General features: G+C 38.4%; 2 long non-coding RNA genes across 2 annotated transcripts; both read left to right on the forward strand.

Annotated features, from left to right (window-relative positions):
* On the forward strand, nt 4,064–25,748 carry LOC110392704. The gene is made up of 3 exons (XR_002434577.1): nt 4,064–4,540; nt 24,674–24,794; nt 25,691–25,748. It is a non-coding gene; the product is annotated as an uncharacterized LOC110392704 (long non-coding RNA).
* LOC110392703 lies at nt 8,083–12,633 on the forward strand. Its single transcript, XR_002434576.1, has 4 exons — nt 8,083–8,293; nt 9,973–10,159; nt 10,276–10,413; nt 11,690–12,633. It is a non-coding gene; the product is annotated as an uncharacterized LOC110392703 (long non-coding RNA).

The following is a 26,550-nucleotide window of genomic DNA, read 5'->3' on the forward strand; positions in this document are numbered from 1 at the left end:
TTTGACTGGATTTTCTCACCTAGTTAAGTCATGGGTAAATAAAATTTTCCAGGTCTCTAGTGTAATCTACAAAAAGCCAAAACCAAACAGAAAATATTGGAAAAGAAATACAAAGAATGCTGTCTTTTTAAGTACTGCCTTACTGTCTGATCAGTCAACATAAAGGACATGCAAACTTTCCACAACTCCTGTAAAATGAAAAGGTAAAAATGATCTAGGTAACATCCCTGTGCTCTGTAAATGCCCCAGACTGCAGAAGTAAAGTGAAATGCTATCACGTGACCAGTGGTGGCAAGTTCCCCCTTGTTTTTTGCTTCTTGGGATCGGGAGAAGTATTTTTTAGGACTACCTACATACATTGTCTCAGATGCTTAATTCAGTACCAAGTCTGGTAGCTAGCTAGTACTGTTGTGTCCATCAGTGAGATGAAAATTCAAAGTATGTTTCTTCATTACACTGGAAACTGCTCATCTGCTCTTCCAACCACCTAAGATTCAGCCTACTTTAACCTTTCAGGCTAACCTGTAAGACTCTGGGCAAGAACCAGCTATTGAATGCATGTAAGCATGCCTCTAATTGGGTTCTTTGTAGAAGCTTTGTAAATACGATCACTTCTTTTGACTAGTGGAGTAAAAAGCCATCCCTACCTTGGTAGAGGATTGAATCAGAGAAAAAGGGTATAAGTTGGTATACATTATGATAAATTTCCAGAAGGGAGCAAGACAAACTGACTTCATTAGTTTAACTGTGAAGTGACACCTGCTTCCAGAGTAGCAGCCAGACTACCTTGCCTTGCTGTGTTAGGGTGTCTGTATTGTCAGGCTGTGGATTTTGCGCCAGCCTGCTTTCAAGTTTGCACTGTACTTCATGGGAGGATTAAGTAATGGAGTAATAGTGGGAAGGAGAGTGAGATCAAGAGCGGGAAAACATAATCATTTTCTCCACTCTGTTATAATACCAGAGTGCAGCTCTCATCTCTCACCTTACCTTAGCTCTGCTGGATTTCCCCTTATTCTTTTGTCCTCTCAGCTGGTGCAGTGATTTTTTCCATTCTGCTAAAGCACTGTGCATTGTCTGTTTCTCCTCCTCTTTCACATCTCACCTTGTATATTCCAGAATGTATTTCCAGGAGATTTCCACAGAGTCTTTCAGCTCCCAGTTTGACTGGGCATGCCGTTTGACTCAGGCCGCTTTACCACAGCAGTTTTCTTCTTTGGATATCCCTTCTCATGACTCTGAATCTGAGGAATCTCCATGAAATATTGTGTTTAATATAATGAACATGGCTAAATCAAAATGAAATTGTAAAGTGAAAAGCATGCCTGTGAACGTTTAGTGATAAAAATGTTGTGCAGGTTTGTAAGGTTACTAGCAATTATGTATTTCATACGTATCTAAACATTTCTTTGTGAAATTGAAAGACACTGCCAGCCTGTAGTTTTCATCAGTGTGACTGGCTGACAAAAGCCTTCCTATGACTTCATTTCTGATTGTTAACACTGAAGGAAAACTACATAATATCTACAAGCTACAGTGGGAATGCACTCAGAGAAGGCAGTGTAATTGATCATTTCACAGACATGGGGATTTCACTAAAGACAGACTTATGAATAGACAGTCTAAGGCAATAACAGCACTTAGAAACCTTGACATCTAATGTTCTCACACTTGCAAAGGCAAGTGAAAGAAAGTAAAGTCATCTCTAGGACAGATAATCAAGTATCTCAAGATCAGACTGAGTTTAATGCTCTGAAGGCTTTGGATCTTGGAAGAGTGTAAAATGACTTCGAAAACAGATTGATCTGAACATCTTTTTTTGTGTGTGACAGTTTAATTCCATTGATTTTGACAAACTTATTCCAGATTTGTGCTAATGTAAGGTTAGAACGTGGCTTTATCACTTATTAGCCTACAGCTGTCTGTAAAATACCCTTCTCATAATGCCTCACTGGCAACCACGTTCTTTTTTTTTTTTTTTTCCATCAATATTCTCTTACACAATCTGAAAATAGTGATTTAACCTGGACAGAACTGTTCAGAAATGTCTGTTTCTCATAGAAATGAGCGAAAAATAAAGTAGAAAATAGAAAATGTTGACATCAGTATAGTGTTGGTCATCTTCAATCTGTTCTGAGCACGTACAATAGGAATAACTTAAATATACAAGAAAAAAAGCCCCAAAACTTCACTAAGAGATGCTCTGGTTTGCTAATACAGGTTTGCCAAAGTTGGATTTCAGCATTACCACACTGGATGTTACATTGTTGGATTTTTAGCAACTGTACAATCTCTTCAGCTGTCCACGGTAGAGCCAGGTTTTGCCATAATGCAGTCTCCTCTCTTCCTGCAATACTTTGGCAGCAGCAGACTCTCCTTTCTGACTTCCCCACTCCCTCTCTCCTTGCTGTATCACAGAGGGTTGCACTTCTTCTCTGGAGAAGGTATCTGTGCAATGAAGGTGGAGAACGTTCCATGTCTCATAGCAGAACCTGGGCAGAGAAATCTGCCTAGCAGCCCATTAGCAAAGAGGAAGGAAGACAATGGTTGCTTGGGCAATATTCATTGCTTGAATGGTCGTTCCTGCTTTCCATTTGGGAAACAGCAGTAGACTGGATAGAAACATCCATCTGCTGGGTGTTAGAGAGCTGTTAGCTGCTTGTCATTACCTTTATTACACACTGTAGCATTAGGCTGTTAATGAGCAGATCTATAAAATTCGGTAGATAGTGTGAAACTACTCCAAATAGGAACTTCTAAAAAAGGAGCATATCTGAGCCTTTCCTCTTTAAAGGGTTTAATTTCCAGTTTTCAGTTTACTTTTCTGTGGGCTAAATGAAACATTCACCTCTGAATAGGTGTTTGACAAAGATCTCCTTTTTGGAGAAGATTTATTGTCGGACTCTCGGTATTTTGGACACTGAGAAATATTTTGGTAATTCTTTCTGGTCTCTTTTTCTTCTCTCTATTAGTTATTCTATGTGAGGTGTATTTCTGCCTGCACGAGAGTCTCAGAGTGCCCCCTGTAGAATAACCCATGCTGCAATTTGCCTTTGCCCGGGGATGGTGATGCAGGTTCAAATCCCTTTGCCGTCCTGTGAGGGTGCTCTAACAACTGATTGAATGATTTACTAAGTGCACACTGCAGAAACACTGGCTTATCTGGCTGTACTTTGCGCAGAGTGTAATCTGATACGTGCAGCTAAAGAATGCCTGTTGGATCGGACTTTGCTGAAAAATGGCAGGGATCCTGAGCTTGTGAATCCTGAGGGATTTACCCTATTATTGGCTTCCATGTTGTGACCCAAATCTAGGAATGCTTACAAGATGACTCAGTTTGTGGTTCTTTACTGTTGGGAATTAACTGTCTGTAAGTGGTTAGGCACTTCCAGGATTAGGTTGGGGGGGGAAAAAAAAAAAAAGCTAAGCATGTGTTCGAAGGTCTTTATGTTTAAATTAGCTCTTTTTACATGTTGTTAAACATCTAAAAGAGTCTTTGGGTCTAGCCCTGAGCACCTTGTTCTACAAACCCTTCTGCAACATTATGTATTTTCATGAAATTTATCAAGCATGTTTACAGGATTAGAGCCTCATTCCCTAACGTACCATAGTTTTGTAATTTTCTATGGGTTGAAACTACTTTTTAGTGCTAAAAATGTTGCAGTAGCATAATAAGTTATATAACTTACAGTAAGGGGATGACTGGGACAAATGAGTATGTGGAATGACATGTAGATGTTCAAACCCCGCACATTTTTAAAAACTGAAACTGTGTTTGCAATTGACTATGAAATCTGTCATTTCTAACTGCAGACTTAAAGAAGTGCTCCTCCCTAAGTACACAAACCAATTTCATTTACAGTTTACATTTCAGTTTATATTTTTCACTGTTTCACTTATGATTTCACTGTTCTTGTTCCCAACAGCACAAATGAAAATAATGGTTTTCATAATTGCAAGCTGCAAAACGTTTTGTCTGCCAATGTATCAATAATCTTCACAAATAATGTACATTTATTACACAGATTTTATGGCTTTTTTTTTTTCTCTGTGTGAGCTATTTCTATCTCCATGGGAACACTGTCTTGCTAATAACACATAAACACTTATTCTATAACATAGAATTAGGAAGTAAACAAGTAGATCTGTTCTATTAAAATGGTACTGTTCAAAAATCCAACCCCCATTGGAAGTGGCTAACAAAAGCTACCATGCAGTTTCATCCTACAGCAAATGACTTCAGTATTAGTTGCAGCTGCTCAGCTTTTCAGTGTGTCTTTCTCGGCCTGATGTGTCCTTTAAGAGGTAGTGACACATATTGCTGCACGTGTTCAGTTGCTCTACCTTTGTGCTGCAGTTCTTTACCCTGTAAAATGTTTTCGGTACACAAAAGCAGCTGCTGAAGAAACCGCTTCAGACCGAGGGTGAGATAAGAATAAGAAACTCCAGTAGAGACTGAGGGAGTGAGACAGTGCAGAGACACCAAAGGAGCTTCTGTGAGAAACAAAAATACCAGCATTATTGCCTGTCATCAGAACCCCAGGTGAGACCGAAAAGCCACTTTTTGGCTGTAGATCTATGGACCTGTGTTATGCTTAACTTGAAAGGGTTCACATTAGATGATGAAATAGGCTATTTTGCAAAAATGATACCAGTGGCTTTTTCCTTTGCCTCACCACTGATGATAATGATGATTTTTTGCAACAACAACAAAGTAATTCCGGGGGGAGTTGTCTGTACCTTTTAGAAGTTTCATAGCTGATTGTTAAGTGGATTAATTAAAAATTCCAATACACACAGACTTCAGAAATGTCTATAGCTGCCTAAGTCATCAGTGCCTCCTGAAAGTGGTGGCAGAAAGCCAAACAAGCAAAAATTGGTACTTTCTACTTAACGTACAGCCTTATATTTAAATAAATATATTTTATTCTAATCATTAGTAGCGAGAGAGTTACCCTGGAAGAGCCCTGAAAACTCCATGTGAAACATGCACAGTTAGTTCTGTCAGTGCTCCGACTTTATTTCAGGCAGGTTTTTTTTTGCATTGCTCTAGCCATACAGCGATCTGTAAAGGGAACCTACTCTGATACAGTTTGAAAAGTGCATTTTGTACTTGGCTCTCCCTTTGATCGAATTAATCTGGGCTTTTTTGTAGTTCTAAATGAGGCCTATGGGCTGACAATGTAGCTGTTTAAAGGGGATTTTAGGGGATAATAGCCAATGCAAATAGTGCCATGAGAATGGCAACTTGCTTTTGCACTTTCAATCACATAATAACAGCAAAGAAAGCTTTTAAAATGAATTGAAATTTTGTGGCATGCCATCTGGGATTATTTGGGGAAACAGTTCTGAATACTATGGTTGTGTAAAAGAATGGTACTATGGGGCACTCTTAAGCTGACATGTTTCAGATGGCACCCTTATGCTAACTGCTGCAAAGTTGGCTAGCATTTTTTTTATTATTTTCTTTCTTCTGGATTATCTGCAAAAAATTCTCTTTGCTGGTATTTGGGCCTGAAAAACTTTTCTATTGTTAAAGAATTCAATTCAAACCCCTTGCAGCTGCTGATCCCTTTATTGTTCCAAATGTTATGTATACGCGTCTCAGATGAATGTAGCCAAGCCTTTTAGTGCCTTAATAGGTGTCTGTATAAAGGTCATTTATTCTGCAGTACTTGTTTTAACAAAAGTTTATACACAAACAACAACTACAGCTAAAACATTCACATTAATCAATGTTCCTTGCAGTGTAAAATGCAAAGAGAAAAAACGTAACTGGAGAAAGTATGTCCAAACATGAGAACTCTTTCTGTGTTTAACAGTGAGGCAGCAGATATTTTAGGCTCCATCATCAAAAGCTGCATGAAAAATCATTTCAAAGCTGTTCTGAGCTAGGATGGATGATTCTCGACTTTTCAGAACAAGCACGGTTTGAATGAGGTCGCTGAAAGGTTTAATACATAGGAATCGGTGGAAATGGGGAAAAATATATATGTCTGATTTCCCCAGTCCAATTAGTTTTGGAACTGAGCTTTAGGCTAGCCAGCACCTTGACATTTCAGTTGACATAGCTGCCTTTCCTTTTCCCTTTCCCTTTGTCTGAGTTCCAACTGGCTGCCCTTATAAACACTCCTGGAGGAATTAGGGTGCCTGTAAGTCAGGTATCTTAGATGAGAAGAACTGAGCACACTCCACTGGCATGCAAGATTTTTCTTTTTATAGAAACATTAAAATACCATCTGTAAGGTTTAGGAATGTAGGTCGTGTCCACGGAGAGTTTAAATTTGAAGTTATGACAGATGTTGGATGGTGAATTAAAAATTTGGCTCTAAGTCTGTAAATTAACCTGGTTCCATTGACTTTCCTGGAGTTAGTTCTGCTGACGCACATGTAATGAGATCAGATTCTGACTATCTAAGTGCTCAGTTGAGTGCTACAGAATATAAATCCATCAGTGAAATGAAGGATGGGGCTTGTCAGGAACGTAATGTGTGAGCTACGGTGGGTACACACGAGGAGCAGGGCCAAAGAAGCCCAGCTACTTGATCTCTGATAGAAGAAATTGCACAGCAAACTGCGTTTCCGTATTTGTTCCTTGGTAATTTTTGTCATTCTTAACAATAAAGGATCGTGCTCCAATCTCCCAATGTGTGAATTTTAAATATACAGCAATTAAGCTATTCCTCCTACTGCTGCTAGGAACGTTATGATATACTACTCCTGAAGCTTGTGTTAAGCTGTGTACAAGCATCACAGTAGATCTGTATAAGAAGCTGTATAAGGAGGTCTGAGAAAAATTATGTGTATTCCACTGTGTTGATCATTTGGTCAACAGCTGTGGGCTCTGCTAGGAGAATGAAAAAACTTAAAGACAAGGGCTGCAGTGAGAAGAACTTGTCTGCCAGATCTCAGATCATTAGCTAAGTCAGTTCAGTTGCACTGTAATGCTACCTGTAAGACAGAGCACTGAGCACTGTCAGTTCTACTGCAGCCAAATGCAAATAGATGGAACATGCAGTGTTTGGAAAGCTGATGAAGTACATGCCTCGCAGCAGACACTGTTAATCTCACAGGCAGCCACATACTGCTCTAGTTGTAGCTTCCAGGTGGTCTTTAAAACTAGCCACATATATAATGCTTTGTAATAATCCCATTTGGCAACAGCATAGACCCAGCTAACTGCTGTTAGGTCCTCAGCCAAGGGAAATGGCTGCAGTCTTGCCAGGGAAGATAAGGTGCCAACAATTAGTGACATGCTGGGTCAAAATCCCAAATCAGATAGCCCAAATCCTTGTTTTCGTGGATAAATCCCATTGCTGTACTCTGAATATTTATAATGATAGTACAGCAATCCTGCATAGGAGATGCTGAGTGGCCATGGTGTGGCGCTGCAAAGCGCTCCATGGGAATAGCAGGTGGGGAAAGGGAATGGGATGTTTGGGAGCAGAGAGAAAAGGTTTCTTCCTTCTGATAAATCTAGCTTTAATAAGACTAATAAAAAATAATGAAGTAAAACAGAAAAAAAACCAAACAACACCTTGAAAGGTGGGCTCCTTTCAACTGTAGACAGTGTTCATTACAGAAGCAAGATGCCACAAATTAATTGCTTGGTGGTTTATTGCTTCACAGAAAAAGTGTGGCTCTTGGCCAGCATGCCTGCTCCTACTTGCAGGAATTCAGGGGCAACAGCATCTCACATCAGGTTCTTGAAAGCATTCTGGGTGACGTTGTTTTGCCCTACAACAGGATGCATTACTATATGTTGGGTTTTTTTTTTCCTTGCTTGTTTTTTATTTTTTAGGGTTTTTTTTTGCCTTTTTTTTTTTAAAGAAAAATGCTGTTTTTGAAACAGTGCCTTTTTTTTAAAAAGAAAAATGCTATTAGGGTAGTTTGTGTTTGTGCTGTATCACCTGTCTTTGATCCATGACAGATTATACATTTAGATTCAGAAACTCAATGTGAAAGGCAAACTACTCAAGATATGCCTAAGAAATTAAGTCTTGGGGTACTTTTGATGTTCAATAAAAAATTCATTTACTGCTGTTAGTTAATTTTGCATATTTTTAATTTAAAACTAGAAGAGTTTTTAACAGCTTCAGCATATGTCACGCCAAGGGAAAGACAATTGCAACAGAGTAAAAAGAAACACACAGAAGGAAACATGTACCATCCAGAAGCAGGAATCTTACCTCCATCCCATCTAGCTTCCTGGTTCCTGTGCAGCAGCGAAGACGAGGGTAACTGCTACAACACCACAGAAGCTGCAGGCATTTATAGTGCTCCCACTGAGCAATAGGTATGTCTGTAAATAAATTGCTCCGCCAGCCATTGTCCACCAGTGAACTTGGACTCCAGGAATTTTTCCCTCACCCCAGTACTACTAATTATCTCCTCTGTCTCATGAAACACTATTTCAGTTCTAACGGGAAGGACCAGTCCTCCCATCAGAAGCATGTGTCATGCAAGAGATCAAAACCTGGCCACAGGCTGTTGAAGTTGTTTTATTGTATTATTTATGTCACGAAGAAGAGGCTATCTTCTGCCTATTTTCATTTGTATTTATTCCTTCTCTATTCTTTTACACTAGTATAACAATAAGTGAAACTGAGATTTCTACAGACATATGCTTATCTAATTTTCATATACTTTTTGATTATCTATGCTGGGGACATAACTGAAACTTCACCCCAGTGTTAGAGAGTGACACGATCATGCCATTTTCAAATAATTATTGATCTATTTTAAATCAGGTAATTGCCTGATCAACACTGACAGCAATATTTTTTGCTCTGGATAGTCTACTTAGTGTAAAATCATATACTTTTTTGTCTGAAAATGTGAAATGCTTGTAGGATGCTGTTATGCCCATATCAGGCCTGCTCTCATAAAATGAAGAATGAGTCAAATACGTAAGTGGCTTTTACAGTGTATTTGCTGCCAGGCCCTTAGTTGGGTTAAACTGTCTCTATTCTTTTATCTTGCTCCTCATGTTGTAAACCCGATCTCATTAATGCAGCTGGTGTAGGTGCAAATGGATCTGTCTTATCCCCCAGTCAACACCTACAGTCTTACAACTTGTTTCATCACTAAATCAGCTATAAGTGGTTCTCTAGAAACAAAAGTAACAACAATAACAAAAATAATTAAAATAAATACATAAAAATAATAACAATAAAAATAAAATAAAATATAGCATTCTGAAATAATGATTCCAAGTTAAATGCTGGAGTGATCAGTAGCATAAAACATGTATAGATTGCGAAGAACAATGGTCATCTGATCAAAAGTTTAACATAAGTTTAAAAACTCCAACAAACGCTCAACAGCACAAATTTTCTGACTGGTGGTAGGCAAATTTTTTGGAGGATAAATTTGTTAAATGTTGCATTCTTTGTGTGTAGACTCGCACAATATTATTAATCTTTGAGAACACTGTATTTTTCCAATGCAGCAAAGCTAATAGTTATAATACATAAAAATAGTGAAATGCCCGGAATATATGTAATTATTTTGTCACTCACAAGTCAATTACTTTAATACAGCGTGAGCAATGCATTTTGTCCTTAATACAGTGCTTGCATAACGCTTTTATTAAAAAAGAACATAAATGCACACTAAATAAATAAATACATCAAAACAAAATCCCTTTGGCAAGAACTGTTATGAAAAAGGCGATCACTGAATTGTTTGCAGCATGCTGGAAGCAGCTGGCAGGCTGTGAACGAATTGCAGAAGTTTTGTTGGTACTTAATATTCTCACACCTTTAGTCTCCAGATTCACTGATTAGATTTGTCAAACTGTGATTGTATTTTTTCACCAACATCTAGTAATATATGGGCCCTGCACTGATGAGCTTAAATATCTGCTAATGTTGCCAGGGTATTGGAGTGTGTTTTTGCAGCAAACTGACTGTCCGCAGGTTTTCTTTATGGGAGTTTTGAGTTGGTGTTGTTGCTCTCCTCCTCTTTCCCCAGTTGCATTTGGAATATTTATCCTTCTGTGAACAAAAGGGTTGTAAGAATGGTTTTCAGACAGTTCCTGGCTCCTACCTCAGTCCCTTAGCTGCATTAAGAGCTATACAAGACCCAGGAGACTCTTCTCTAATAGAACCTGTGTTTGAAGCAGATGGAAAGGGCCCTACTCTCACAGCCTTCCATGAAGGTAAATTCATGTAGACTCTAGGTGTAAACGGGGATGGTATGGAACATCTATGTAAGAGTGTGGGGGTTCTAGGCAGAAAAGTGTTCTCTTAATACTGCTTTGACTTGTCATTACAGTTCTCACAGCAGTTTAACATCTGGAGGGCATGACGGTTGTAGAGAGTCCTCTTTACCTCCTGATATTTTATGCTGTGCTTTTCCATGATGTGTCACAGAGTAAACAGAGTACACACAGTTTTTGGTTTACCAGGCAAGGTGAGTATAATAGGTTAAATGTTACTGACCCCCGTGATTGGATATAGGAACACCATGTTCCCTTGTGACTGACAACAATGGATTCTTACTACATAGATAGTACTTGCCATAAAGACGCCATTCTATCTACAAAATTTGGAGTTTTCATTTTCTGGTATAATATACAGATGTTATAATATAATACTGTGTAATAAATTGACCCACAAAAAAGACAAAATCCTATTTAAAGTCTTGATTATCTTGAATTCATGTGAATGTTTTCCATTTTGTACTTTGCAACTCAAGAATGAATGACTGGCACAGACAATTTCCCCTGTGTATATCACTACATACCTGGTGTGAAATCTTCTGGGGACTTGTTCTGGGCGCAGTTCTGTTTAACTGATTGCAGCCTGCCAATCTAACTTTCTGCATACCTACGTATCTTAGCTGATCCTGTACCCAGTTCCCGTTCCTGTAAGTGCAGGTATTACAGTAGTGCATAATGTACATATACAAGTTGGTGCTCCTTTGAGGAGACATGGTGATGCCCTTTGGTTGGGAGAGAATTCCTGTAAGGGAAGGAGGGCAGACAGGTCTCAGGGTGAGCACTAGAGCCCATATGTGACCTTAACAAGGAACTAGGGGGGGTTTTGAACTCTCATTTACCTTGGGAGAGGAATTGTTTTTTAATGTACTGAAGGCTGAATTAATTATTGAACTGTTGAAAGGGAGGCTACCAATCACTAGACAAGTGAAGACAAGGCTATTCTGTGACCTTGAATGACTACAGGATTTGTTGCCAGTTCAGTTTAGCATTTGATTTGTTGCTGATGTTGCTTCTTTTCAGAAGTATTGGAGTCAAGCAGTAAAAACAGTAAAAACTGAAACATTGCTTATTAGGTCAGCAAGAGTTTAGGTGGCTGTTGCAAATGTAACACTTCACTTTGCTGAATGCACAGTGGAGTGGTGCTGAGAGTAGGCATTGTCATTAGGTGCTGAACTTGGAAAGTCTCAGTTCTCAAATCACAGATTTTTGCTCTGGTGAGTTATTATAGCCTATGATAGTAGCAGGACCTTATCCTCTGTGAGGATAGGCAGCAAGGAAGTAGGCAAGTTTGGTGCTATGCTGAATAGCAAGCAGATCCAGTTGCCTTTGTTGAGTTTTCTGAGACACTTACCTCCTCAATTAGTAATTCCTGAAAAAAAAGAAAGCTCAAGTCTCTACAGTGATGTGGGAAATGCCATAATTCTTTCTTTTATTTCTCTGGTCAAACTCATCTCTCTTTTTTTGCAGGAAGGGAGCATGACAGTTATCACATTGCTGGTTTATTCTTAAACAACTTTCATTTAAGTTGCTGTTGGTCTGAAGATCAGTATTTCCTCTCCGTGAACTGTCTTACACTTATAGAGTTCTAAATGGAAAAAAAAACTTTTTGTTTAAATTACATCCAGCAAAGCACTGACAGACATGTTGTATATCTTACTACAGTTGGCTGATACTGGAAGCTCTCAAACACTTAGTAGACATGAAATATGCATCGGTGTATTGTAACTGGTGTTGCACCTCAGCTGCATATGGATCTTAGCAGATATGGATCTCTAATTTCAGAGATCCATTTTCAAATTTGGTCTTATATTTGGTTCTTCATATCCAGGTAACTTAAATGTGGAGATGGGAGTGTGTTATGTAGGCTGAACTCTCAGGTCTTCTGAAAACGTAGAATTGTAAAAATGCAGTTATATGCTTCTTGCCAACAGCAAGTATCAGCATTACCATGCATTTTTATTGTTTAGGGTCTGCTCCTGCTCACCTTTGCTGTCTCTGATTCACATGAGTCAAATGGCACAGCACACACACAGACACACATAGCTTTAACACATCCTGTTCTGAAGAACAGCCATAGAGAACTACTTCTTTTCTGGAACTGCTAATGAAGGCGTAGTGCTAGATTAAACAAGTGTATAAAAACAAGAACCTAGTGATACAGTATTAGATAACAACTGTGCCTGGGAAGTGAAAGGAAAAATATTAAGCACTGTAAGTGTAGCTGATGGCAAGGAAACTTGCAGTACTGGCAGTTACGCTCTTAAATAAAGCCTAGCCTCCTTGTCTGTAGTTTACTGGCTTGATCCTTCAAAGGGAAACAGCTGTATGTGTAACTTTTTAGAATTTTACGGAAAAAAAAACACCAAAACCAAACCACTTAGTCCTTATTTTCTGTACCAGCAATTAGTAAATATTTTTCACAAAAATTACAAAATTGCAAAAAGTAATTTTTTTAATTGTCGGTGAAAATAAGTAGCTACTGATAGTGACTTTTAAGTCAATATGGTACATATGATAGCAATGAGATTTTCTGAATCCTTTTGAAACATCAAAATATTTTAACTAGTGTCTAAAGATTAGATCTACATTCATAGTTATGCCCATAGACAACAGATTTACAAAGCGTCTTGGTGTCTTCTTCACAAACATTCTCCTTGATTACTCACATGCCACATGCAAGCTATGAAGTGTAGCAAAAACGTAGTTTCTGATCATAAATAGATAAGTGGAACTCCCATGTTATCTGAGCAGAATAGCTCAGCATCTGTATCTGTCAACAGACTTTCAAAATTCACAGTGGGTTGTATGTCTAAATCCTCAATCAGCCCCATCTGACAGCGGTGACCTGAGCATATCTAGCCCACTGAGGCATCACCGAATTCAGTTAAAAGCACAGAGCAAAATACAAGGAAATCTGCATTTCACATATGTGCAGCAGCAAAGACATTCTTATTATCTTTTTCAGGGAGAAAAGAATTTCTTCCTTACTTTGACATTTTATTGAGAGATATTTTCCCGTTTCAAATCCCATCTGCTATGACCTAGCAGGCAGTTCACAACCTTCTGTCTGGATCAGTCAGGACACTATTAGTTTTTCAAAGTCTCTCACTTTCTAGGAGTAACATTCTGGAAAAACATGAGGTCAGATCCTTTTAAAGTAGTTGGATTGATTTTAGAATTTTGTAGGTGCAGACAAAAAGGGAAAGTTTAACTGGGCATTCTGCACAAAGACAGGTGCACGTAGCAGAGGAGAAATGTGACTTCTCTCCAGAAGTGAAGAACCACAAAACACTAAGGTGTTAGTCATCAATTTAAGGTTGTCTTCTTCAGTAAAGCAGTTATATCCAGGAACTAAATAATTGCTATTGCATATCAGTTACCTGCTGCAACGTGCTGAGTCGGTATGATATGAAGTGGTTATGAGGCAGTAAAAATCTTGACACTTGATACTCAAATGTCAAATGTCCATGCACTGCGTAGTGCTCTATTGCATTGACACCTTGAAAGAGAGATGCAGATGGCCTGTTGCATGTGTATGTAAAATAAATGAGTAAATATTCTCCAGTGCTACAGAACATCATGGAAAAGTTGGACTTGACAACAGAAGTTGCCTGGAAAAAGGCAAAGAAGGATTTTTATTGCATTGTTTAGTGTAGACATTTGTGAAGAAATATGTGAAATAAGCAGGTTCATATTGCTGCTGCTGCTGCAGAGCATATTTGCACTGTATGCATTAAAAAACAATTCAACAGAAGTTAACTCTTGAGGATATTATACTCATTGTTGCTAAGATTAGCAAGGAAGTAGTCATATAAATGTTGGCTTTGTGACACATGAGCAAGTGTCTTACTGAGCGTATCTACTGGCAGTTATTGCTGCATTATGTTACTGATGGAAATAAACCCAGATTGGAACGGAAGCCCAGTATCAGAGTTGTAGTTTAGGTGAAAATCATAAAGCTTATGTGTTGGGTTAACCCTGGCCAGCAACCAAGAACCTACCCAGCTGCCTTCTCACTTCCTTTTCCTGCAGTATAGGCAAAAAATACCTGGAAGGTGAACAGACTTGTGGATCAAGACAAAGACAATTTAACAGGTGAAGCAAAAGCTGCACATGCAAGCAAAGAAAATATAGCATTTTTTCACCTTTTCCCACTTCCTGGAAATCAGGGTCTCAGTGCATGTAATGGTTTCTTGGGAAGACAAATGACAAAACCATGAATGTCCCCCTTTCTTGTTTCCTGGAGTTGTTACTGCGGGGCACATCGTCATATGGTATGGGATATCCCTTTGGTCAGTTCCGGTCAGCTGTCCTGGGTGTGTGCCCTCCCAGTTTCTTGCCTTCCCTTAGTCTACTAGCTGATGGGAGGCAGAGTAAGGAAAAAGCGGAAGCATCACTCAAACACAGCAAAAAAACTGGTTTTCTTATCAACTCTGTTTTAGTCAAATCCAAAATACATCATTATACAGACTATGATGAACTCCAGTCCAGCCAAACCCAGTACAACCTACCAGGACCGAAGAAGTAGGGCGTGAAGGATTCAACGGAGATTTGCACCTCTCCCTCCCTTTTGTGTTGCTGCTTAAAAAAGTAGTGCTTTTGAGAAACCAAGACATACACATCAATATTCGGTACTCTTCTCTGACAGAAAATGAATGAAGGTTGTATGCTGGCTTTTGTGGCAAGACATCCTGTCTGCAGTCATCTGAATCTTTTCTGCAATATCAGATGTCACATCTCTTCTTTTGAAGAATGGTAATTCCATAGGACATGCTGAAGCAAATTGAGCAGGAGTGTATGTTCAGCTTTAATAAAAAAGACAGTAACATTACTTGGAATCTGTCATGTTTTCATCTGATGTATTAAACCAAACCAAATGTAGTATATAACTTCTTAAGGGCTTGGAGAATATGCTCTATGAGGAGAGACTAAAGGAACTGGGGCTGTTTAGTCTGGGGAAGAGGAGGCTAAGGGGAGACCTTATTGCTCTCTTCAAATACCTGAAAGGTGATGGCAGTGAGAGCGGGGCTGGTCTCTTCTCACTGGTGACAGGTGACAGGACAAGGGGAAATGGCCTCAAGTTGCGCCAGGGGAGGTTTAGGTTGGATATGAGGAAAAACTTCTTTATAGAAAGGGTTGTTAAGCACTGGAACAGGCTCCCCAGGGAGGTGGTTGAGTCACCATCCCTGAATGTGTTTAAAAACCGTTTGGATGTGGTGCTCAGGGACGTGATTTAGTGGTGGGTTGTTAGAGTTAGGGTAGTATGGTTAGGTTGCAGTTGGACTTGATGATCTTGAAGGTCTTTTCCAACCTGAGCAATTCTGTGATTCTGTGATTCTACGTCAGAAGAAGTTACATATACAAAATGTTCTTGCAAAAGCAAAATGTACCAAAGTTATTATATTACTATAAAAGAAGACTGATGTAGTATAAATGATGAGTATATGTGATGGGTATTAGTATTAAAGATGATAAAGCGTCGGTTTTCTGGTTTCACAGTGTTTTTCATTGGTGGTAGATTTTTTTTTGTTTTAGGGTTCTGAATGCTATCAGGAAATTCTATCAGGGAATATGCACTCATTTCTGTAGTAATAGAGCTGAGTGTAACTACAGGAATAACACTGGTACAATGCATGCTTTACAGAGTACTAGATTTTAGATGATTTTGCTGGGAAATGAAATAGTATATTATTAACAATGTTAAGGTGAGGAACTGGATTTCCCTTTTTTGAGTTGGCTCATTCAGCTACAGCTTCCTTGGTGGCATAGTGGTCACCACAGCCTTGACTAGTCCCTAGTCCTATCACAATGAGTTCCAAGTATATATTCTACTAAGGTTTTGAAATACATCGTCCAAATTGAAAGGGAACTTCAAGCTGTTATAGCCTGGTTTTCAAAGGAAATCAGACATATGTACAAACTTGACTACCGTTTCTTAGCAAACAATTTTGATGACCAGCCAACTTTAGTTACATCTGACAAGAGTGTAGGGATCTCTTAATTAAATTTTATGTCTTTGAAAAAGTATGAGCTGGACAGGAGAGAGATCTAGTAAATCTGACATTGGAAGAGCTGTTGCAGTGAGTGACCTTCTTTGCTTAGTGTGTTAGCTGGCCAGTCAGTCCTGATGTGCAGATTGAGCTGTATGATTACCATTTTAATAGTCTGGAGCCATTTGAAGTCTTCCAGTCCAGACAGCAGTACAAGACACTGGAGTGAGTTAGGACGTGCTGTTGAACAGGAGAGTGAAAAGGACTTGGGCACTGCAACAGAACCAATATTGAAAAGACTACGTAGAGTTTAGATTTGGGTTTGTTACTGCAAGGATGGTAAAGGGATGCTCAAAACGTGCAGGAAATGATGGTTCATTAGTTTTGTTGTTCTTAGTCAGGCAGGTTTGTTCTCCCCTTCTTTCCTTCCTTATCTGAACAGCTCTAGGCTCTTCAGCCTGTCCGAACAGCTCCTTCTGCCCTCTATATCTGGGTCCATCAGACGGTACACCTAAGTACTAGTCCTCTGAAGATTTGTAAAATTTTTATCACAGTTTACAATTAGAAGCATTTCTTAAACAATGAGGCATCTACCATTGTCCTCCTTTATTAGCAGTGTTTCATATTTTGGCAAAAATTTTACTGTAACTAGCAATGTACGTGAAGAATAATGTAGCATTATTCCTCAAAATAAGAGAAACTTGGAATTTTTCATGTTGTCTTGATTGCCAAAGCAGGGCATCAGTTTTCTGCTAAAGAGGAAAGAGCAATTTAATGTTATTTACTGTGCAGTATCTTTCAAATATATTGTCCTTCCTTGTACAAGCATCGTTAATTTCTCCAGCATGTCTTTATTTACTTTTGGTTGCATACCCTCAAATGTAAATGCAGTATGAGAAATCTAGCTCACTATTTGTCAGAGTTTTTAACTGGTTCATTTTCTTTAAGTCACATGCATTTTCAATTACTTAGTACAAAACATGATTATTTCAACTGCTTCTGCTCTGTTAATGTAAATTTGTTTCTAATGTTAAATTCAAGATTAAAATATTAAATTGTGCAAATGAGAAGGTGAGGACAAATTACCCTGCAAGTCAAATGAAATATTAACAAAACATTTTGAAAATAATGAATGTCTGCTGGAGGAAATTATAAGGAGTGCAATCACTATCTTGAGACAAATTATATATTTTGTTGTATTCTAGTAGCTGTTCATTTACACTGACTAGGAGAAATGTACAGCAGCACTTTTTTTTTTGCCAGATTAACAGATGCTTTTCTCTTATCATCCTTTCCTAGATTTCTTTAAAATATATATTAATATGCATTAAAAAATACTTGAGAAAAGTAGTCATAGAAGGAGTATGTGTGAATACTGCAGGATAGCATTCCCTTAGCTTCTCAGTTTCCACAAGAAGTAAACAATAAGAAGCTTTAGATGTACAGCTATGTATGTGCACTTCTTTGGAAACGGGAGTATGTTGCTCTTCAAGAAATTCTGGCTGGGCCTGATTATATGTAAGAGATTGGCTGTATATCAGCAGAATTTCCACTGAAGTTGGGTGGAAAAGGAAACTAGTCTGAACTCTGTTTGGTCATAACATCTAGTCTAAAACACTGTTTGGTAACCACGTGCCCAAGATATTTGCCGAACCACTCCTGGGAGTTTTGTTTCCATTCATTCCTAAGGGCAACATATTTTCTGTGCTCTTAAATGCTCTCGCCGCTAAGAAAGCTAAGAGTAATCTTGGCTGCATTAGGCAAAGTGTTGCCAGGTCTAGGGAGGCAGTCATTCCCTCCTGCTCAGAACTGGTGAGGCTGCATCCTGACTGCTGTATCTATTTGTGGGCCCCATAGTACAGCAGAAATGTGGACATACTGGAAAGAGTACAAGAACCACAAAGGTGGTGAAGGGAATGCAACACCCCTATGAGGAATGGCTGAGAGAGCTGGGACTGTTCAGCCTGGAGAAGGGAAGGCTCATCGGACACCTCCTAACACCCAGAACTAGGCTGGTTCTCTGTGTATTTGCCTTTGGATCAGTACAATACATATGTTGCTGGCTCTTATTTGTCCGTGTCCATGCGTTAGCCTTCGATCCTGTCAAGCAGAAAGCCTGATCTGCCTCATCCATTCAGTTCTGTCTGAATGTTCCCAGGTTGCACCAAGTGACAGCATTGTTTCTGATCAGCAATCTGTTGATGTGGACTAATTTGATTACTATTTCTATAATGATACCTTAGAAGGGCTGCATTCATTTACCTTTATCAGTGAAAAATTAAAAGAATCACCAAGGTGGGAAAGATAGATGAAAGATAACATGATCCAGCTGTAGGGAATTTTGAGGGAAAAAGCAAGAAATTAACTTAAAATGCCACAAGTTATTCTCAGAAATTCAGATTTGAAAATCTTTCAAGTTAGCAGTTTAATTAATCCAGAATAATTGTTATTGAGGGCCAAAAGGCAGCTGTGTAGGGTATAATCTAACCACAGCGTTAGGTCCATAAAATGTAAATGAGTTGCCAAGTCTACCTTGCTTCTGCCCCAAAAGCCTTTGGTAGCAGCAACAACTGTTTCTCACTCTTACCTGCTGGTTTTGAATCTAAGAGTTAATGGTGTGGCAGCGGAAGTGCAGTGTCAGTAGCTGTTCTCCAATGGCAGTACTGCACATAGTCTAAAAACACTGCCCACCTATGAATTTAGAGAATTCAAAGGATCTTAGAATGTGGGTTATATGAAGAAGAGTGATGTGAAACATTACATTTATGCATTTGATGCTAGAAAATGAACTGCATTCTGAACACTTTTATAATGAGAATTGTACTTGCGCAGATACAAGCAGTGGAGTTAATGCAATTCAGGGAATTACTGTTCGTTCTCCAGGAGGTTACTCCCCTTCATAATTCACCAACTTAGTCCATTGCGGTGGCAAGTAAAATGGTTTGCTTAAACTTAAATGCATTCTTTCTAGATTAAACTGTCACTGGAATAGGTCACAGCCTTAGTAGCCTTTCAATGAGATGAGGTGTATTTTAAAGATTAACCTTCTTGCTGGAAGAAGGTAACAGTAATACTGTGTTTTGAACCTATTTATAATTGAGATGCTTTTTTTCCCAGTGTATCATAGTTAAGTATCATTTTCTTGACAAGTCTTTTCATCTTGACTATTTTTAGGTGTATAATCCTCCACAAGTGATACAATAGCTTTTTTTTTTCAAGGCTACAGACTGGGATGCATCAAACTTGATATTATGGTCTCTTAATGTCAACAAACTGAAGAAACATATGTTTTGAAGCAGAGAGCTGCTAATTAAATGCAGTTAGTACAAACTGAATTCACCAGAGAATTTAAAAAGGAAAGGTTCTTCTCTTATGAAGAAATAAAAACAAATTATTTTCTTAAATTTTGAAAGGGAAGAAGCTACAATGCTAGACATAGCAGTTTGCCAGGTGAAAAGGACTGAAGTTCACAGGAAGTCAACACAGCTTTTCCTTAGTCTTGTATTCTTTTTCCTGGTGGGACTGGAAGCTGGAATTCTCCCTTTGACTTTGTTGGAGGTGTGTTTTAGCACAAAGAAGGGAGTCTGAAGGGAGATTCATCCTGTAGAATGGAGAAGATAAATATAAAATAGGTAAAGAGGAGAAGAATAAAGACCTCCATAACCACTGGGGCCTGGACAAGTAATTGCTGTAAATTACAGCGAAAGAAATTTAGATTAAACACTGAGGATTTTTTTTAGCAGTCAGAATAGATAAGCTCTGAGAAAATTTGCCAAAGGCAGATGTGGAATTAGTGGTTTTTAAGTAGGGCTCAGATAAGATGTTTAAAGAAGTTAGACAGGTTTTTTAAAGAAGAGGCTAAGCAACTGTGAGAAATGATTTAGGTCTAGATGATTCTGCTGGAAGATCTGGGCGGGTTAGGTGGCCTATTTGGTTCTTAAATTATTTGTCGAAAACGCCTCCAGACAGGCCTGTTCTGCCCTATTGCTGTCCTCTGCCATGATAAGGCTAAATGGGAGGCTCCTTCACTTCAGGCTTAGAAAACAAAACGGGGATAATTTTGTGCTGCCTTTGACTCAGTAGAGATGAGCAAAATGAGATCCAGAATAAGACACATTCAAAAGGTCTCTGCCAGAGTTAAAATGAAATATGTTTCATTTATCATGCATTATTTCTTTGACTCTGAGATCTCAATTTACTCTACAGAAAAGAAAATGCTCTCTATCACTCACCTTTCATTCTGCACGCACAAAAAAATGCACAAGTTTGGGTTTATTGAGAAATAGATCTAACCGTAAAGTGAACCTATTCAGTATCATAACTTTGCCTGACTTTTTTGTTGCTGTTGTTTTTAGAATAAATTAAGTTGAGATCATGGGGACAATGTTACAGGGGTGAATCTCTGCTGTTTATGAGCTTTTGTATACTGAAGAGGAGGAATAGACAGTTTGATGAGATAAAACTTCTGTTCCTAGTCCCTCTGAGGATATTTATTCTTGGGTGAAGGAAGATAAAAGTTACAGCAGTTTGAACATGCACTGACTTTAGTAATTTCCTGTTTTCCGGGCTTAGTTTTGCTGTTTGTGTGTTTATTCTTCCTAGGCAGATGGTGTGAGTGTTTGGAGCAGCAGAAATTATACCACAGTTGTGTTAACACTATTTTCATCTTTTCTTTGATGTTGCCAACTGTTCTCATTATAGTGAGCATCTTGTCACTGGTATGTGACTTAGTTGAAAGGCATTTCCAGAAATTTTCTGGAAAACAATACAGCATTGAGGCAGAATCTACTTTTTGTGTATTTTTTTTCCCCCGTGTTCTTTTGGAAAGGCTGGTACATTGGTAACTAGGGGATGAATTTCTTATTTTTCCTTCTTATTGGCTCTTAACCTAGAAACCACCTCTTCTCTCACCACACATGGATTATTTTGAATTATGGAAAAAGACAAATGAGAAGAATTGCACCTGTGTTTCTTGGGCTTCAGTTGTATTTCTGATTTGCTTAAATGCAAACATAAAATTTAATTTATATCAAGGTGAAAGAGTCTGCAGATTTTGATCTCAAATATTTAAATAACCTTTGAAAATGGTGACCTTAAAAATACACATTTCCCCACTTTCAGGAATTTTCCAAATAATTCTAAACAGAAGGTACACCACGACACATAGTCTTGAAGAAAATGACATTTGACAGCTTCAAAAAAATTGTGTAGGAGGGAAAATATATCATTTTAATTGTCAAAGCACTGCATGAGAGTGCTTCAGGGTTTAACTGCGTCTAGAACATCAGCATGCAGATAATGAGTGCAGTGAAAATGCATCGTTACTCAGGTATTTTCAATTTTTTTTTTGCTTTGTTTTATTGAAAAAATAGAGTTTGATCTCAATAAATATCCTACATTTAATCTATAAAGACATGCTAAAATTAAAAAGTGAAAAAATAGAAGAGATTTGTATTGCTGGTCCTTTGGGATTATTCTCTCTGGTATTTTGTGACGGCAGGAATGGTCACAGAAATGTTAACTTTGAAGTGCAAAATGTTGGAGAGTATTTGATCAATATATGTTTTGAATTTATAAGTAAATCTTCATGTCAAATGCTGGATTCTAAGAGCAATACTCATACTGGCAGGAGTCAGATCCAATAATATGTGACCCACATAAGCAATGAAATCTAATTGAAACTGTTCAAATTGCAGATGTTGGTATGAAATACTTGCTTGTGAACAACCTTCAGAGCAAAACTCGTTCATCTAATTATCCACTGGGTAACTCTGAATAACAAACAAAATTGAGCAAACTGTAAGCTTCTCTTCAACAGTTCTTCAAAAGAAAGATGCTTTATCTGTCCAATTATTCACAATGTATTTGTTCAGCTGTAATAGCAATGATATATGCAGAGGTTCCCTCTGGCAAATTATATCACTACTAATATGGTTCTATGCCTCCTGAGATTTTTCATACAAAGTTCCTCCTAATGTCTACTAGTGCCTACAGAGTGCCAAAGAAAAAGCTGAGGATTAGGTTGTTGTGACTGTGATGGAGAGCTGCAGAAACGAGTTTGCAATGTCCTTTGCTGCGCTATTTTTTGTGTTAAAATCCACAAAACCTAAATGCAGTTTTGCAGTTAGCTGTAGACTATCAGACCTTTCTACTGCTTGTGTCTTGTTATAATGGGCGTTACAAATATTCTTTTCCTTGCATTAAATCTTAGTTGTTGTTATTTTGAAAATTAAATATTTAGTTTGGGAATGTCAGAAGTTTTTGTGCTTTGCATAGTGAATGTATGAGAGAAAATATCTGATCTTTAGGGCCCTCAGGTCCAGATGTCAAACACAGTATCCTTATGCCTGTATGGACCCACTTATTGGACATTCTATTTATGATTCCTACATGTTGTTCTAGCCCTGCTGGTGTTCGTAGCAGATTGACTTGAACTCCATGTGACTGAGTTTGGTGGTAGACCCTATCTATGTTCTGCTGGTTTCCATTTTGTCAGAAATATAGTTTACTCTTTCATATTTCCTTGGTTATTGTGTTGATTCTGGTCAGTGAATGTTTAGATCACATAACCAGTTCACTTTCTTGTAATTTCAAGATAATATACATAAAATTTTCTCATTATATTTTTTCTCATTAATATCCTTTGTTGTCCTCTCTGTCATCCTGATCTGGAGTGTGGAATTTCCATCTTTAATAATTTGTGTTCTTTAAGTCTCTTTAATTGTTTTCATTATACCATCACCTGAATAAAAGTTGTATTCTCTTGAGGAAATTAGGAAGCTATGGGTCACAGAATCATGGAATTTTAGGGGTTAGAAGGGACTTGTGGAGATCATCCAGTTCACCCACAGTGCTAAAGCCGTTTGGTGGCAGAAGAGATTACTAATTCTCAAACCTGTAAATTTTGAATGTAATGTGTTGGGTGTCTGTGCCCAGGTGCTGGCAGAGGCCTCTGTGAGAGGAGGCTGGGGCTGTCCTGTCCTGGACACAGCCGATGCCAGTTGGCTCTAGTGACCCCACCACAGGGCAATGCTGGGCCCCACTGCCAACACAGCAGTGCCTCAGAGAAATAGATTTGAGAAAGGTTCTGAATGCTGTGTGTCAGTGAGGAGTGAGGAAGAAAATATGAGAAACAGCCCTGCAAACACCAAGGTTGGATAAAAAATTTAGGGAGGAGGTGCTGTAGGTACAGCAGCAGAGATTCTCCTGCAACCATGGTGCAGGAGGAGAACATGGAGGTGAAGGCACAGAGGAGTGCTTAGCACACTGTAGACCCTAGACCATCCCATGCCAAGGGAGGTGGATATTTTCTGAAGGAAGTGCAGCCCAGAGAGAGCCCACAGTAGAGCAGGTTTATCCTGAAGGACTGCAGTCCGTGGAGAACAACCCTGGAGCCGGTGAAAGGTGTGAGGAGGAAGGAACAGCAGAAAGGACCATAATCCCATCGCCCTGCACTTCTAGGTGAGTTAGAGAAGTCAAGAATGAAGAGAGTGAGGTAGAGACTGGATAAAAGGGATGGATAGGAAGAAAATGTTGTAATTTCTCTTTTTCACTATTCAAATATTTTATTTGTCAGTAAATGAATTTTCCCCAAGTTGAGTTTGTTTTGCCCTGGTGGTAATTGGTAGATGATCTCTCTGTCCTTACCTTGACCCATGAACTCTTTTATTTTCCTCCCCTGTCCTCATTAGGAGGGGGATTGAGTGGGCAGCTGAGTGGGTGTCCAGCAGCTGGACAAGTTTAATCCACCACACAGACAAGCTCATGAAGTCAAAGTGCTTTCATTTAACAAGTATTTTTCTTTAAATACTTAATGCTTAAGTATTTAAAGAAGTACTTTAACACTTAAAGTATGCTTATGAAATATAGGAAGTTTATGTACACCTAGGATCCAGTGTGGTTTGGATGGATTTTCCATGTTTCCCAGCAGGTGGATAGATACTCTCCACTGTGTTCTGCCTTTTGAGTTATCAAACTTTTCCAAGGTTATAATACTGTCAAGACTTGCAAGTGACCAGAAAATTTGATAAATGGCTATTGTATGTATCCCTCTTTACTTGATTCTATCAAGTGACTATTTGAAGTCTGACCTTCAAAGAAAAGAGTGCATGGCAAGCAAGAAAATGCTTTTCTGGTATAAAATCTATGATTTTTTCCCCATGGAGATGTTACAACATGGAATTTTTTATGTTATACTGACAAGAAAATTTCCATGTTGAAAATCTTCATATGATGTCAACAAAAGCAAGAACTGTGAAGAAAAAATTACTTTCCTGGTGAACAGAAGAAAGTGGAAACGAGATGAGGTCCTTTTACTCTGACTACTGACTCTAGGCTATTTTAAGAACAATTGCTGCAGGGTTGATTGGTGAGGTAGGTGATACATTTTTAATCGCTATGTATGAGATTTTATTTTTTAGTGTTTGTAATTCTTGATTTCTATTTCTGTTTGTCTTTTTAGGTACCTTGTGTAATAAAGAAGAAAGGAACAGGAAAGCAAGGAGATGCAGGACAGCCTAGTGACGGACACGTTTGGGGAGGGAGGAAGAAAAGTCTCGAGCCTTCTGGAGACATAAATATATGTAAGATGAATGTTTGTTTGCACATCATCCTCATACGGAATATGCTGTCTCATTAATTAGATATTCTTCTTATGCACTGTTTAAGGGAGAAGGGAAAAGCTTGATGAACTGGCCAAATCCACCTTTTCGAAACATCATAGCCTTTCAAAAGGAAGACTGGGCTACTATCGTTAGAATTATATGACTTTGTACACTCCTCTGAAAGACTGATGTTAGTAACAGTTTTACAGACCTGTTATTCTGCTGGCATAAGTAGCAGAATGTTTTGTATTGTTGTTGTTGTCCTTTTTTTAAAAGATGTTCCATAGTACATGAGCAAGTGGGACTTAATGATTGGAACGTCTCATATGCTTTGAAGAAATTAAAGGATTTTATCTTCATAGTTAGGATATATGATAGTGTGGAATTCACTTCTGTACATCTATTTTAGCAGTGGCTTTTGAAAGGATGCTGACATTTTTGAGAAACTAAAAATAATATTATCCAAGACAGGGAGACCTATGACTTTATGAGAACTTCCTTACTTGAGAGTTGATCAAGAGACTAGGAACACAAATGTGAAATCTACATTGTCTCCAAAGCACCACATAATGATCTTCAGGAATTGCATATATAGCAGAAGAATTGTGTGTAAATTTTACAAAAATATGCATGGCTAAGTCAAATTCAGCTAGAAAGTTAATATGAGTAATAAGCATAAACTTCACCAGGATTCAGCATAAGAACACACTGCATAATTTTAAAGACCCTAAAGGGAGCTATAACATCATCTTTCAAAATATTGTTCCATATGCACAGAAGAAAAAGACAGCTTTCAAATATTTCTGTATGTTTCTTATTTCACAAGTGGCTTCTTGAGAATAACATTTCAATATTATTCTGGTCTTTTAAATTAGACAGGAATATCTACAGTCCTGAGGCATGAAGCACTAGTAATTCGCAAGACTATACTGGTAAGGATAGTCCATTTGGATTTTTCACAGGTAAAATCAGTAAAGTAAAAGACCTTTTCAGTAAAATGGTATTAGGAAGAGGCTTTAAAGCATAACATTTTAAACATAAGTAAAGCATTTTCCTAAATGGCAGCAGCAATCATGGAATCCATCAAGAGCTGGTTCTAGACAATGCCAAGTTTAGGAGTTTATGCCCCATAAATTTCAAATTATACTTAATTTCGTAGCCCTGATTCATGGACTCTAACTGCAAATGTCTTTTTGGCTCCCACCACAGTATGAGTTTGACTCCTGCAGTGGATATGCGCAAAAAGGTGCCCAGCTGGCCTGGATTCATGTTGTGTCTACTATTGTCTGAGCCCTGCACATTGCACATAGTAGTAGCAGAAAAGAGGTTGCTTCTAGGCAGAAACAATCAGTGGATTGTCTTGGACTCCAGGCTCCTTTTTCCAAAATGGAAAACATTTTTATCCTCATTACATTCAGGGAGCATTCAAGAAACTCAACACTTCATAGGATGGAGTACAAGTAATTGTGAGATTTTTTAATAGGTGAAAGCAATAAAGCAGAAGTTAAGATGGAAGCATTTTAACAAGTGAACATGCATAGTACTTAGAATCATAGAATCATAGAATCCTTAGTGTTGGAAGGGACCTCTGAAGGCCATCTAGTCCAACTCCCCTGCAGTGAAGAGGGACATCCACAGCTAGATCAGGTTGCCCAGTGCTTGATCCAGCCTTGTCTTGAAAGTCTCGAGGAACGAGGCATCAATCGCATCTCTAAGCAACCTCTCTAAGCCTCAC

This window comes from Numida meleagris, chromosome 1, assembly GCF_002078875.1.
Source record: "Numida meleagris isolate 19003 breed g44 Domestic line chromosome 1, NumMel1.0, whole genome shotgun sequence".
Lineage (NCBI taxonomy): Eukaryota > Metazoa > Chordata > Aves > Galliformes > Numididae > Numida > Numida meleagris.